A 16,640-nucleotide genomic window follows, 5' to 3' on the forward strand; every position below is an offset into this window, starting at 1 on the left:
GCACATGCACTCTGTTCCCACAGTTATGGACAGGCGCTACATGCACTTGCCCTACACTCAAAACACTGAGCCTACCCCCCTGACAGAACACCACAGTTGTAAAATTTAACCACTTAGCCTTGTACAACCCTTTCACACAGGATAGCACCTAACCCTATCCTGTTCCCTACCCATTGTTATAGCCACAGACTGCTTGCGTAGTCCAGCTTACCACTGACAACATCCATGGCAAGACCACCCCAGTGCCCTGATACTGATACAACCTATACAATTCTGTATTGAAGTGATGCAGACTGAAATCTCAAAAAGATACACATATACCTGGTTCCTTTGATAACACACATGTGATAGAGATCTCCTCCTATCACAATCACAGCTTTTCCAAACTACTCCCAACTTATTCCTCCACCTACACAGAACAAGAAAAGGAGGACTTGTGGCACCTTAGAGACTAACACATTTATTTGAACATAGGTCTTTAAGGTGCCACAAGTCCTCCTTTTCTATTTGCGGATACAGACGAACACGGCTGCTACTTTGAAACCTACACATAATACAGCTACACATAACACAGGTTTCAGAGTAGCAGCCGTGTTAGTCTGTATCCGCAAATAGAAAAGGAGTACTAGTGGCACCTTAGAGACTAACCAATTTATTTGAGCATGAGCTTTCGTGAGCTACAGCTCACTTCATCGGATGCATTCAGTGGAAAATACAGTGAGGTGATTTATATATACACAGAACATGAAAAAATGGGTGTTATCATACACACTGTAAGGAGAGTGATCACTTAAGATGAGCTATTACCAGCAGGAGAGCGGGGGGAGGGGGGGAAGAAAATCTTTTGTAGTGATAATCAAGGTGGGCCATTTCCAGCAGTTAACAGGAATGTCTGAGGAACAGTGGGGCGCGGGGGGAATAAACATGGGGAAATAGTTTTACTTTGTGTAATGACCCATCCACTCCCAGTCTCTATTCAAGCCTAAGTTAATTGTATCCAGTTTGCAAATTAATTCCAATTCAGCAGTTGGAATTATATTATTATTATTAATTATTATCAATTATCAGTTAATTGGAATTAATTTGCAAACTGGATACAATTAACTTAGGCTTGAATAGAGACTGGGAGTGGATGGGTCATTACACAAAGTAAAACTATTTCTCTGAATGCCAGAAGTATATAAACCACCATTAAAGTTCCTCAAGATGCTATCCTCAACCCAGAAGGCATTACTTCAGTCTTACCCTGGATCAACTTAAATCAGCAATCCCTGATCCAAATGGAAACATCTGCCATAAAATCAAACAGCTGGAGACTGCGCGCGCGCACACACACACACACACACACACACACACACAGAAGCAGTGAGCCAAGTATCAGCAGCATACTGGAGGTACCTTAGTCCACACCCTCCAAAACAATTGGGAGGGAGGCAGATGACACCCCAATAGTGATTTTTATCAGTGTGTAGACGAAGAGCAGTAGTAGAACCCCCACTGCTTCAGTCACTTAACTTGATTCAAAGTACTCAAGAATATACAGCTTTGGAGTGGGGATAAGCAGGCTAACATAAGAAGGTCTGATGTATATGATTGGGGGACATGCTTCTCGAGTTATAACATGTATAGGAACAAAAATAAAGAAAATGCAAGTATAAGAGCAGTTAAATCAGCCCCTTTTCTCATCATTTATAACCTCAGAGCAAACAAAAACTGTTTGATTCAATAGATTTTTTTTTTAAAGAAGGAACAAAAATTCAAAGTAAGATGAACATAAATGTTAGTGTGCAAATGAAGATGCTCAAAATGAATATTTTTTACTATCGACATTTTTGGGGGGCAGGGGAGAACAGAGTCTTCATCATTTAAAACCAATTGTTCAAAGGTTTTAATTCCACATATTTAATCATGGTTTATCTTGTTTAAACTGCTTTGTTCAGTTCTAAACTGATTATATATTCTTGAGGAAAAAGACTAATTAAAAGAGAGCATACTCAAGTTTTACATCATACCTGATTTTCAAGCAGTCCATAAAGAAAATGTTTTTAGTCTTTCACGCAGTTTTAATTCTTACCAAAGAATTCAAAAAGGAAAAATCATAGACCTTGTAAATTTCAGCAGCATGCAAGATTATTTGAGTTTAAACCAAATGCAACATAACATATATCCATTCTGTTGTGTACACACTAATACAACTCCTCCTCACTAGAGCCAGTTGGGCAATTTTAAATGAATTTGGGGGAACATACCAGTTGCAATTAAACTTTCATCCAGAAAGGTTTCTCATGTCCAGGATGGAACTTCTGGTCAAAATTAAGAGAGCACACATCAGCCCAGAACAGCCAAGAGCTGTTCAATAATTCAGGATGGACTTACTGTCCTGTTCAAGCGGAAAAGAGTCCTGTGGCACCTTATAGACTAACAGACGTATTGGAGATTAAAAAGAAAAGGAGTACTTGTGGCACCTTAGAGACTAACCAATTTATTTGAGCATAAGCTTTTGTGAGCTATGAGCTGTAGCTCACGAAAGCTCATGCTCAAATAAACTGGTTAGTCTCTAAGATGCCACAAGTACTCCTTTTCTTTTTGCAAATACAGACTAACACGGCTGTTACTCTGAAACCTGTCATTGAGAGTAAGCTTTCGTGGGTGAATACATGTACATGCATCCGACGAAGTGGGTATTCACCTACAAAAGCTTATGCTCCAATACGTCTGTTAGTCTATAAGGTGCCACAGGACACTCTGCCGATTTTACAGATCCAGACTAACACGGCTACCCTTCTGATACCGTCCTGTTCAGGCAATGCTAAGGGAGGAGAAACCATTTGCAATTCCCCTAACGGAGATTCCCCCAGCGCAGCAGGAATAGCTCATTTCTACACTTCTCTTCAACAACCCAGGTCACAGGTGACATACAGTCCCTTGGCCACAGAGTTGCCAGCTGGTGTAAATGACAGCAGCCTTCAGGCTGTTCTAGTCAGGGTTGAGAATCTAGCAGGGAAATCAGAATCCTAATTTGTTTTTGGTTCTCAGCATCTCCTTCTTTCCTCCACTCCCCAACCTGCTATCATGGGTGTCTGCATAGATAAGTAGATCCTTTCCATAGATAAGTAGATCCCACAGGCTCAAGCAGAGCTAATTTAGCTCCTGTGCTGTTTTTTCGGGGGTTCCCACAAACCAGCAGACAACAGAACAGCCTCCTCAGGCCCTACGCTACCAGCACTCCCAGCTACCTTCGAGACACCACTGACTTCCTGAGGAAACTACAATCCATCGGTGATCTTCCTGATAACACCATCCTGGCCACTATGGATGTAGAAGCCCTCTACACCAACATTCCACACAAAGATGGACTTCAAGCCATCAAGAACACTATCCCCGATAATGTCACGGCTAACCTGGTGGCTGAACTTTGTGACTTTGTCCTTACCCATAACTATTTTACATTTGGGGACAATGTATACCTTCAGATCAGCGGCACTGCTATGGGTACCCGCATGGCCCCACAGTATGCCAACATTTTTAGGGCTGACTTAGAACAACGCTTCCTCAGCTCTCGTCCCCTAACGCCCCTACTCTACTTGCGCTATATTGAGGACATCTTCATCATCTGGACCCATGGAAAAGAAGCCCTTGAGGAATTCCACCATGATTTCAACAATTTCCATCCCACCATCAACCTCAGCCTGGTCCAGTCCACACAAGAGATCCACTTCCTGGACACTACAGTGCTAATAAACGATGGTCACATAAACACCACCCTATACCGGAAACCTACTGACCGCTATTCCTACCTACATGCCTCCAGCTTTCACCCTGACCACACCACACGATCCATCGTCTACAGCCAAGCTCTGCGATACAACCGCATTTGCTCCAACCCCTCAGACAGAGACAAACACCTACAAGATCTCTATCAAGCATTCTTACAACTACAATACCCACCTGCGGAAGTGAAGAAACAGATTGATAGAGCCAGAAGAGTTTCCAGAAGTCACCTACTACAGGACAGGCCTAAGAAAGTAACAGAAAGCCCCTAGCCGTCACCTTCAGCCCCCAACTAAAACCCCTCCAACGCATTATTAAGGATCTACAACCTATCCTGAAGGATGACCCAACACTCTCATAAATCTTGGGAGACAGGCCAGTCCTTGCTTACAGACAGCCCCCCAACCTGAAGCAAATACTCACGAGCAACCACATACCACACAACAGAACCACTAACCCAGGAACCTATCCTTGCCACAAAGCCCGTTGCCAACTGTGCCCACATATCTATTCAGGGGACACCATCACAGGGCCTAATAACATCAGCCACACTATCAGAGGATCGTTCACCTGCACATCCACCAATGTGATATATGCCATCATGTGCCAGCAATGCCCCTCTGCCATGTACATTGGTCAAACTGGACAGTCTCTACGTAAAAGAATAAATGGACACAAATCAGATGTCAAGAATTATAACATTCATAAACCAGTCGGAGAACACTTCAATCTCTCTGGTCACGCGATTACAGACATGAAAGTTGCTATATTACAACAAAAAAAACTTCAAATCCAGACTCCAGCGAGAAACTGTTGAATTGGAATTAATTTGCAAATTGGATACAATTAACTTAGGCTTGAATAGAGACTGGGAGTGGCTAAGTCATTATGCAAGGTAACCTATTTCCCCTTGTTTTTCCCTATCCCCCCGCCCCCTCCTCAGACGTTCTTGTTAAACCCTGGATTTGTGCTGGAAATGGTCCAACTTGATTATCATACACATTGTAAGGAGAGTGATCACTTTAGATAAGCTATTACCAGCAGGAGAGTGGGGTGGGAGGAGGTATTTTTTCATGCTTTGTGTGTATATAAAAAGATCTTCTACACTTTCCACAGTATGCATCCGATGAAGTGAGCTGTAGCTCACGAAAGCTTATGCTCAAATAAACTGGTTAGTCTCTAAGGTGCCACAAGTACTCCTTTTCTTTTTGCGAATACAGACTAACACGGCTGTTACTCTGAGAACAGCCAGAGCTTCTCTCTTTCGTCCCTTGTAATGCAACAGGCAGCCAGAAGGGGAGTAGCCTCTTTAGGGAAGAGACAGCAGCTGCCCAGAGCACTCTCAGCTCACATTAGAGCTGCTCGTAGGCTAGCATAGTCAGCAATGGGGGCCAGTTGGAGAGGTGGTGCCCCCATCCCTGTGGCGATTGGGCTAATGAAAATTTTTCTGTTTAAAGCTTATCGGGGATGACCTAGGGAGCACATTTTCAGTTGATAATCAAATGCATATTTTCTTCCCAACACCATCACCCTTGCGGACTGCAGGCTGGACACCCCTTGACTAATATAATAATCAAATTATAAAGTGACCCAAGACCCAACTGCCACTATAAGAGACCCAAGTGGTACAGGACAATTCACTCTTGCCCTCACTTTATTTAAGATGATCAATATCCAGAAAGCAGGATGGGTGGAAAGCCATTGTTCTGAGCAAATAGCCTTGAAGAAAAAAAATGGACTATGCAAAAAACAGACAAGTAAATAAAAGGTGGATGGTGGTACATGCCAAGAATACCTCAGTGTTCAAACACTCCCCCCATATCTCCCTCCCAAAAAAAGATTTTGTAGGGGAAAAAAACCTTAAAAAACAAGAACTGATAACAAGTATATCTATATTGTTTTCAGTATTCTTAATTTCACTTTCTTCAACACTTGTCTGCCTTGAAATAGGATCTTTAGGTATTTTGATAAAGAGACAGATTGGACGTTTGTCTAGTTTTTCTATATTCTTTATTGACAAACTGCATTGTAATTTCTTACATGAATACTCTCGAATCAAGACATGCCTCCATCTCTCAAATATATGTCGACCTTTAATATCTAGGGAGATCTCTCTAACAAAGGAATTAGCATATCATAAATATCTGATATTAAACTAGAAAGATGCAACGTTACAATGAAAGCTCATTGTCCTCTCTCCCCTTCCTCTACCTCAGTGGTTCTCAACTAGGGGTATATGTGCCCCTGGGGGTACACAGAGGACTTCCAGGGGGTACATCAACTCATCTAGATATTTCCCTAATTTTACAACAGGCTACATAAAAAGCACTAGCAAAGACAGTACAAACGAAAATTTCATACAGATAATGACAGCTTTATTACTGCTCTATAAACGATACACTGAAATGTAAGTATAATATTTATATTCCAATCTATTTATTTTATAATTATATGGTAAAAATGAAAAAATAAGCAATTTTTCACTAATATGTGATGTGACTTTTCGTATTTTTAATGTCTGATTTTGTAATTTTTTTAAGTGAGGTGAAACTTGGGGGTACAAGACAAATCAGACTCCTGAAAAGGGTACAGTAGTCCAGAAAGGTTGAGAGCCACTGCTATACCTGATAAAGGCAGAAGTTGGGGTTCCCCTATCTATATATCTCCCTCTGCTGGATGGGACCCCTATTCAACTATTCCTCCTCATTTAAAGTCCAGTAGCTTCTTTTCCTCTCTATTCTCTTCACCAGGGGAGGAACTCTATGGCTACTGTTCCATTGGTCTGTTTTTCCAACATCCCTCCTACTGTCCAATATACAAGCCCCAAAGCAGTATGAATACTGCTATTATGATTGGTATTCCCCTTGCCTTGTTGGAGAATCAGCTAGAGGACCACAGCACAGGCCACATGTACAGAGCTTTCCAGACCCACATGGAGTTCCAGAGTCATGGGAGGAATATCCATCAACGGTAGAATAAGAGGCTATGTTCTCCTTCTAAGTATTTCTTCACACAATGCACAGTCAACCTGTGGAACTCCTTGCCAGGGAATGTTGTGAAGGCCAAGACCATAACAGGGTTCAAAAAAGAACTAGATAAATTCATGGAGGAAACGTCCATCAATGGCTATTAGCCAGGATGGGCAGGAATGGTGTCCCTAGCCTCTGTTTGCCAGGAGCTGGGAATGAGCGACAGGGGATGGATCACTTGATGATTACCTGTTCTGTTCATTCCCTCTGGGTCTCCTGGCACTGGCCACTGTCAGTAGACAGGATTCTGGGCTAGATGGACCTTTGCTCTGAGCCAGTAGGGCCATTCTTATGTTCTCCCCACCAATCTACCAATCACAAAAGTGTGCTAAGTTATGGCACTGGGTCTCTAAATCCTTCAAGAGCAGATCTAAAACAAAGGCTATGATGAAAGAGAACAGACTATGAAGAAGAGATAGCACATAAACCTTTAATTTCCCTTCTTTTATGGCTGAGGGTGATCAGGAAGTATTTTGTGAAGCTGCTGAACAATAGGCAGTGTGAGAGGAGAGAGGGAATAGATTACTCCAAACCATAAGCAGCTGGGGAAAAAAAACACATCAAGAGAAACAGCTGTACTGATGGAGTACAACTGCTGGCAGTGTGGAGAAACTTAAGTATAAACACTCTCTAGGGTTTGAGATTAGAACTTGGCGTTCGTTTTGTGACAGTGACAGAGGAAAACAAGCTAGCTTTAAGACCGCATGATAATATACAAGACTGACTTAGGTTATAGTGAAAATTAGTATGTTGGTCTCAACCAAGCCCTGGAACATTTCAATATGATCCGTATGGCCCAGAATACCATAGTGACACTATTGAAAATTATATGATTTTGTTTCCATATATTCTGCAGTGATACTAGAGAAGGGTGTGTATATGTATATATATTTTCTAAACCAAAACTTATATATTTTGGTTCCTATTGTAACCAGGATGTCCACATCCGAAATGCTTAACATTTAAGATAATGAAGCTGAGCAGAAGCTGGAGATGAGACAAAGAATGAAATTCTGCTTCCTTTGACTAACAAAAAAAATCTCTTATCTAGACAACTGTATTTCTGATACCCTATGAACAATCTTTCAACATGCATAATTCAAGAGTAAGCTTTCATCTGAGCCTTGTAATACCCTCAAGGACCTTCTGTACATTTAAAATCTTTTTCTGGGGAGTAGTCTGCTTTTGATTCATGAGATGGAAGTTATGCACAATAATCCTCCACACACAAGAGAACAAAACTCTGTTAATTATAAACACAGAGGAAGGATGGACTAGTGATTAGGCCATTAGCCTAGGAACTAGAAGACAAGGATTCAAGTCCCTGCTCTGCCAAAGGCTTCCTGTGTGATCTTGGGCAAGTCAGTTAGCCTCTGTGCCTTAGTTCCCCACCTGTAAACTGGGAATAAGTAGTACTGCCCTTCCTCACAGAGGTGTTAAAAGCATAAATATATTGATGCTTGTGAGGAACTCAGATACTGTGGCGATGGGGACCATAGAAGTACCTTAGATCGATCTATTGACCTGGTTGATGTGCAGTTTGTCCACACTAAACATGCAAATGACATGAATCTTACAGTGTTTATGCACCAATGGCTTACACATCAGATATATTTGTAACTGGAAACTTTTTGAAAACAGAATGAAGTTCACTAGATCTTATGTTGCCATACACGATAAGTATTTGAGCAGTTACTTTAAAAAAAAAAAAAACTTAAAAGATATGTCACTTCTACAAACTGCATGATGTACTTGTTTTCTTTAATTTTCTGTACCCTTCCTATGCCTCTGATCACACAACGAATCAATAATCAGCAACAAACCGGCCAGAATAGACAACACAAACCACACCCACCCTGTACAACCTGAACAGTCACCGCAGTAACGATCCAGTATCAAAAAAAAATTTGACCAAAAATTATGTGCCTTGCTGCATGCTTTGGAAGTTAGTAGATTCAGGCTAAGAGGACTGCTATATTAAGCAAGTTCTACAGAGATAACACATCTACTTTCCACTGATAACATCCTGCCTCAAGCCCTGGTACATCTGAGAACTGTCAGCAAAATCATGTCAGGTGACCTTAGCCATCAAGATGATGCATATGAAAAGAGGTTGTCTCTAATATAGCCATGCCTCACAGCATAGGGCTCCGCTGATTAAAAATCAACATTTTCAAGAAAACCAGAACACAGAGAGAAAGCAGTGCATATCATCTAACATGTGTGATGTGGTCATGCCAATTCATTCCACTAAGGAGGACCACTTCTTTCCCAAATTCAACCCTGCATATCACTACTATGCCAAGAATACCCTAATCTATTGAGAGAAAATCCAACCACTCACTTCATTCCCCAAACATTTTCTCATTTTTGCTTTATTTTCTCTGTTCAACCCTGAGCTCCACTGAGCCTTCAACTCAATACATTCAAAAGAGATCACCACCACCTCTGTCTCAACATCAGCTCCACATTCACCCTACTGTCATGAACCAAAGAGTTTAACTCACTGGTGGGCAACCTGTGGCCCATCAGAGTAATCTGCTAGCGAGCCGCCAGACAGTTTGTTTACATTTGCACAGCCACCCGCAGATCCCAATGGCCGCAGTTCACCGTTTCCAGCCAACAGGAGCTGTGGGAAGCGGCACGGGCCATAGAGATGTGCTGGCCGCCACTTCCCACAGCTCCCATTGGACAGGAACAGCGAACCGCAGCCACCGGGAGCTGCGGGTGGCCATGCAAATGTAAAGAAGCTGTCTGGTGGCCCGCCAGCAGGTTACCCTGATGGGCCGTATGCCGCCCACAGGCCGCAAGTTGCCCACCACTGGTTTAATTTGACTCTGAATTCTCATTTGCCTCCTACCTCTCCTAGGTCTATAAATCCATCTATCGCTTCTACAGCACTCTTACATCAAGCACTATTTCAGCCACTCATCTTCCAATTCATACCTTCATCTCCTCTTGTCTTAACTACTGTTATTTCCTTCTTTATGGATTCCTTATGTCGCAATGTTCCAAACGTCAACTTGTCCACAATGCAGAAGCTCATCTTCTCACCTAGAAACAGGAAAACAGCACCCCATATTCATCTGCTCTCGCTTTCTTGTCCATTTTAGAATCCAGTATAAGTTTCTCCTCACTTCAAAGTCTTCCATAGACTTGCTTCTAATTTAGTCTACAGAGAGGACAGTTTCAACACCAGATTCTTCTATTTGTGGCTCCCCATCTCCATGTCTACGCACAGGTTAACCCACACCTTTCCCTTCTGAAACAGTCTTCCTGCTTCTCTCCATGCATCTCCCTGATGCTTTTCAAATCCTTTCCCCTACACTTCCCATATGAACTTCCTCTCTCTAGTAAAATTCACAAACCTCCCATCCTATTTTCTCTGTATTCGTTCATCCTCGGTCCTAAAACATTTTAAGATACTTCAGTACCAGGATTAGATACTGTAACCATCACTGTATTCACATGTACTGTGGAGACTAATCACTAACAGCACTTTTCTATGGGAAACTTTTCTATGAAGGTCACTATACAAATCAAATGAACTAAGATGTTAAACTGAACTACACAACGTACGCTACATATCTGAAGTTTGGTTTTTAAAAATGCCACTATCTGAAAATATGTTCCACAAAACTCAAGAACATGTAGACTCAATAAAACCTCTATAAGGAAGTTCTGAATTGCAGCTGAGATACCTTTCTTAACTCTCCAGCTACATCCATTGCCTGGATATGTTCTGATGCCCTGTATTCTAACATGGGTGGGAACTACACAACTTTTGAATGAAGATTTTAATTATCAAATTTCTGAATCAAACAAATGGATATTACATTACTACTTACCATATGTGCTGCAGTATCCAGATACAATGGGATGTGTTAATGATGTAGTTTTGAGCTTTTACTCGGAGCTTCCTGGGTTCTGTGGATTTAAATGAAAGTTTAATTTGAACATACTTTTCAGTAGCTTTTGATATACATTATCATTTAGAAACCTTGTTACGAGGATTTATATAATGTCACACTTTACACAATGGGAGGGGGCAAAGTTTCTATTATATATTCATACATGTTTAAGTCAGGGATTTAAGTTGACTATGGAATTGCAGGAATCACACGGTTTGTACCAAAACATATGGTAGAGATCAGCATTGCTTACAGTTAGCAGCCTATGCTCCTGAGGCAGCACCGGAAGCAGTGGGAAAGCAATGAGAACCACTGTTCTCGTAGTATATTTTCAGCTAGAGGTGATCCACAGAGAGCATGAAATTTGATCGCCCCAAAGAAAGAACATAGCAAAGAAAGAGGGAACAGTGTGGGGAAGAAAAGAGAAGAGATGTGACTATAAACTGGACCAGTCATTGCCTTAAAATAAACTTGATTATTACAAATTCCACTCAACATGTATGTTAGGACACAAGGCATCAGAAGATACTGCTTTCAAATAAAAAACAATAAAGCTTTGACAAATACTTCAATATTATAGACAGTGTCTTATGGTGGTGGTGGAGTACCGCCACATGCACAGAAAGAAAGAAAAAGCATGGATTTTTATTTGCCATACCTAGACACAAGGCCAGTGATTAATCTAAATAAGCTCCTTAGATTTCTCATACATCCAAATGCAACATCAACTTCTCTCATAGCAAGGCTTGAAAAAAAAATTTACTTGACACATTCTAGTCAGATGACTAAGGCAGATGCAGGGAATGCAAGTACACACTTCTACAGATCCAGGGGCAGCAGTAATGCCCCCCCACCTAAGCTGCTCAAAAAAGGGTGGATGGTGGGATTCCTAGGACAGTGCTGGTTTTTGTCCCCGCTCAGAGGCTCTACCTGTTCTATCTGAAGTATAGGTTTCCCCAGCCTACTTTTTGCAGCCGGAAGGGGAAAGTTTTCCTCCCTACCCTGAAGACTCCTGACTGTTGTGTGAGGATTGTGTTGGGGTTCTCTACCACTGTTTTTTGGCTCCCCTTTCCAAAGAATATCTCCAGTGCCCTCCCTGCTGCTGCTCATAGCTTTCCCAAGCAGTAGACAGCTGAAATTGACCTGCTTCTTGTCTATTTCACAGAAGCTGCCAAGAACTGAACAACAATGAAATTAGCCTTTCACTCTATTTCCCCTGTTTAGGAAAGTTTTGCACCGCAACAAAGGCAGGTGCTAGAACACCCTGTCTACAAACTCAGGAAGGCAGCACTACCTTAGTTCATACGATGAAGGTTATCTTCACAACTATTTGGAATCAAAAGCTTCATTTTCTTAAATGAAACTTTTGATTCAGCAAGAAATGACGACTTAGGCCACCCCAGTCTTCAGGGAAAGTTTCCTACTCATAATGTAACACAAACAGCCAGGATGTTTATATTTCCAAGACTGTGGTCAATAATGTTTTTGCAAGCCAGCTGGCAAGGGCTGTTTTTATGTGATTCTGCAGGAGGCAGTACATTGCAATGCAGATTCCCCTCATTCTCTGCAGGATTCTGCAGACTCTGCACATCCATCACTGCAGAGAAATTTTATATTCCAGCTGTCTACAGTTCTTTTTTTCTCTCTCATGGTTGGCACCTCCATTCCTGAATTAGGCCTCTCCAACCAAACTTTTGTCGGTTTCACTCTGAGGTCACCCTTCCCCCCTCCCTTTTTTTTCTCACAATAATGACTGCTCAGGGTTGACAATGCCAACTGGGAGCTAGAAAATAAATTATTCAGTTTAAAAGGAGAGTCCTCACTAGAGTGTAAAAAGAGCAATATGGCTTTGCCTGTGGAGTTGCTCCTCTCCTACACAATAATGGTGTATGGCAAACAGTGTATATCTTAAATGCAATGCAACAAGGAGGGGGAAAGGGAAATAAATATTCATTAAATCATAACACATTTTAATGTGAACCAAGTCAACATTTCACCTTTTCAGATATCATTAGGACACTTGCATTTTTGGGAGTGCAATGACCAACTGTATTTTCTTAAGGGTTGAGGAGGAGAGATCACAAAAGAGCTGACAAAATTGCCCACTGACTCAGTCTTGTGCCATTTCGTGGGTCCACATGAGCAACACCAAATTTTTGCTCATTTAAAAAACAGAGGGTTGTGCTTCAGTGATTGTCTCCATTCATAAGATTGCCACCAGAGAGCTTCCTCCGGGCACACACAATACTCGGAAGAGAGTGCTTTAGAATATGTCCTTCCCACACATTTCTGGCTCACAACCTCTCTATAAACCTCTCAATGGGCAGCACAATGCAGTACAATCAGAAGGGGGGGGAAGGCAGAATTGCAAGACAATGGACCTGTCAAAATCAAAGAAATGGCAACCATAGCTCCTGGTTTAGCTTCCAGAAGCCAGCAGGATGGGATGCCAAGGCACTGACCCCACAGTGATTGTTCCAAGACCAGCAGAACCTCCTCATTACACTTATACCAACAGCTGTACACAAGAGGCACAGTGAAAAAAAAACCCATAATAAACCAAACATCTCTGCACCCAGGGATGCTGGCTCCTTCCCTCCGGAGCCTTGTCTCTTCCCAAAGAGCCTTCCCTCTGCCAAAACCACCATCTTTTCCCCCATGCAAAGTCTGCCCGGCAGCGGCAGGGTACAAAGCCGTGCAGCGCACACAGCAAGGCGGGCCGGGGAGCAGAACGGCGCCGGGTGCTCGGGCAAAGCAGCGGGAAGGGCCCCGGGGTCCCTCCACCGCCGCCGCCTCGGTGCGTGACAACACAAAGGGCAGCCGCCGCCGCGGCAGCAGCAGTGCCGGGGGAGCCCGCGCAGCACCGGGCGCTTCCCCGAGCCCCACGGCCCGGCGCACCCCCCATAGTCCTCGAACCTGTGGCGGGGGTTGAACGGACCCTGAGGCTGCGCTGGAGGCGGGGGGGGGGGCGCTGAGGGGGCTCGTCCCGTCGGGGAGCCTGGGGCGGGGACCCCGGACTCGCTGCTCCCGCCCCTAGGGAGCGGGGCTGCTCTGCTCTGCTGGTGGAGCACGATCCCTCCCCCGCGGCGGGAGTAGGGAGCCCAGCCCCGCCGCCTCAGCCCGGGGAACAAAGCCCAGTCAGGCCGCGGGGCCTGCTCTCCACGCCGCTCCACCCCCGCCCGCCGGCGGCGAAACCGTGGCCGTAGCCCGCGCAGCCAGCGGACGAGTCCCCACCCCGGCGACTCACCTGGGCGGGCGGAGGGCGGCGGCCCCACTGACCCACTTCCCGGCGACTCGCTCCCCCGGGCCTGGCGGCAGAGCCCCACGAGCAGGCAGCGCCGAGCGATCGCGGCAGGAGGGCAGCCGGCGAGCCCAGCCCCAGCCCGGCTCTGCTGCGGCAGCCCGAGGACCCGGCGTGCAGGGAGGGGAGCAGGAGCTACATTATTCCCCCCTCCCCTTAGCCGGTGCTGCAGCTGGTTTGGGGCAGGGTCAGCAGAGAGCCGGCAACAACAAGCCCCACCCAGAAGGGAAACAATGCCCTAGCCAAGGCCCCCCCTCCTCCACTCAACCTTACCGGGTAGGAGCAGCAGGCACCCTCCCTCCCCCCCATATCACCCTATTGCCCCCAGCTGGTAGCATCAGGCACTCACCCAAATGGCCACATTAGCCGCCCCTACTAGGTAGCATCAGGCACTTACCCAGATTTTCTTCTCTTCCCTCCCCCAGCCTACCTCCACCGGGTAGGATCAAGCACTCACCAGATTTCCCCCACTTGGTACCATCAGGCACTCATCCACATTGAACCCTCCCTTCTGCCCTCACGGTGTAGGATCAGCATCAGATACAGTATTCATCTAATTCTGAAAAGAGAGTGGCCTCCCCTGGGTGCTCTTACTGTCTTCTTCCTGTCTTTAACCTCTTAATCATCAGAGAAAGAAGAACAATGCCTGACCCTGCTGTTAAGGATAAAACAGTACTAGTATTTTATGTATTAAGTGCCCACCCCTGGCAATCTGCACAGTTACATGTATAGTAACAAACAATTCAGTGTGACATCTATGAAGATGGACACTTTAAAACTTCCTCAGAGAGAAAAAACAAAAACAAAATGAAAATCCCAAACACAATACTAGGCCAACAAGAGGCCCTATCCTGTACTCCTTGCCTAGACAACAGTAAAGAGATACATAAAACATAGGATACTGGGCCCCAAGAACATTTCTACCTGGTCCTGCCACAGCACAAGGGGCTGGACTTGATTACCTCTGGAGGTCCCTTCCAGTCCTACATTTCTATTATTCTGCTTTGGTGTGGGAAAGTATCACTGACACCCTTGAAATAAAACCCAGACTCCACCCCCAAAAGCATTGTGTTTGTTACCTTGCAAGCTTCCTTCAGTGAGGACAGGTTATGATTTAAAATATTCACCAACAAAACCCAGAGTATAAAAAGTCACAATAATAAATATCAGTGTTTCCTAATGATTAAGATGGGGCCATTGTATATTTCCAGCATATGGATGGACTGGAGGCAGAACAGACAATGGGTTAGCTAGTGGTGCTGTTCATACTGTGTCAGCACTTCTGTTGTTCTCCCTGTTTTTCGAGAGCTTTATATTTTCTATTATAAAAATTAACAAGGCTGAAACTTGTCATACAGAATATTACAGTTGAAGCAATTGTTCTTATTTACAAACATTTTTAAATATTCTTTCAGCCACTTTTTAAGATGTGAGGCATGAACTTCAGGACCCCTCAATCTGCAAAAATTTAAACATATGCTTACTTTATGCACATGAGTAGTCCCATTGGCTCAGATCCTGCAACTGACTGCTTGAGTGGACCTCTGAGTTTGTTCACAGTCAGTTGTAGGATTGGGGCCACTAAAGTCAATTCGACTATTCACATACTTAAAGTTTATCATGTTTGTAAACGTTTGCAGGATCAGGGCCTATGTCTGATCATCAGTTTTTTCAACCAAAATGTCAGATTTTTAAGCAAGGGGACACCTGTATTTTAATTCGCTATTTACATTTACTTCTTCCATATTACATACAAATTTAGGGCATGGATCTGCATCAGTAACTGCACAGGCAGATCCCCGCACCCGTGTGGAGCCCCATTGATGCACAACATGAATGGAGTCAATTGCAGGATTGAGGTTTTAGGGCTCAAATGGGCACATAGTACTTTTTAGTTACTACCTATTCCAATCCACAGAGCAGAAAGAAAAAAGAGTCTGTGCTAAAAAGGGGTCCTGAGATCTGGAGAAAATACAGCTGGAATGGTCACCTCCTTCCCCCACCTAAGCCACTCTGAGACCACCAGTTGCAGAGCCAGGGAGCAGGGGGGATTTCAAGAAACTCCAAATGTAGACCCTCACCAAAAACCAATACTCTCCCAGCAGAAAAGTCAGAGAAATACCCAAAGAGGGAGTGAGCAGTAGCTCACAGTGTCTCCAGCCGCCTTATAGTGGTGAACCATTGCTTCCTCTTTGCCGCCCTTTCACCAGCAACAATAGCAGAACCTCAGCAGTAGGTGCAGAGTGTGGCACCTTCACAGCTTTTTGTGGTAGGTTTTTCTTTTCTTTGCTTTGCTTTTTTGTCTCATTCTCTTTGTGCAACCTCAAATGCAGTCTTGTCAAATTATGGAGTCGGGGGCAGCTAGAGGCACCTAACTTGGATTATAATGCTTCACAGCCCAAAGTACACATCATGCACCTGTTCTTAAGATTACTTTCATTTTACTTGAAAAGGGGAAATAATTACCTGTCAAACGATATCCTACAATTGATATTGCCCTCCAACTATGGGGATATCTGGTCACTACTTTAAGAAAAAGATGCAAAAACATACCAAAGCTGTGTAGCACCTATAAGAAGAGTTAACAGAAGAGAAGGATCATTCAAGAAGCTTCAGTGGTTAAAAGAT

The 16,640-nt window shown here is 43.8% G+C and overlaps 1 protein-coding gene across 6 annotated transcripts in view; it reads right to left on the minus strand.

Moving 5' to 3' along the window:
* The window catches only part of SESTD1 (SEC14 and spectrin domain containing 1), a 117,240-nt gene extending 102,631 nt beyond the window's left edge, over nt 1-14,609 (minus strand). The window contains exons 1-3 of one of the 6 annotated variants that reach the window (XM_074967693.1): nt 13,959-14,231; nt 10,649-10,727; nt 9,747-9,854 (exon numbers count right to left, since the gene is read on the minus strand). The gene's annotated coding sequence lies outside the window, so the exon portion shown is untranslated. Of the gene's footprint in view, nt 1-9,746; nt 9,855-10,648; nt 10,728-13,958; nt 14,232-14,409; nt 14,429-14,469 lie in introns of those variants that run through there. The other 5 variants (XM_074967687.1, XM_074967688.1, XM_074967686.1 and 2 more) reach the window with 5 other exon arrangements.
* Nucleotides 14,610-16,640: the final 2,031 nt, after the last annotated feature.

Source organism: Natator depressus, chromosome 11 (genome assembly GCF_965152275.1).
Source record: "Natator depressus isolate rNatDep1 chromosome 11, rNatDep2.hap1, whole genome shotgun sequence".
NCBI lineage: Eukaryota > Metazoa > Chordata > Testudines > Cheloniidae > Natator > Natator depressus.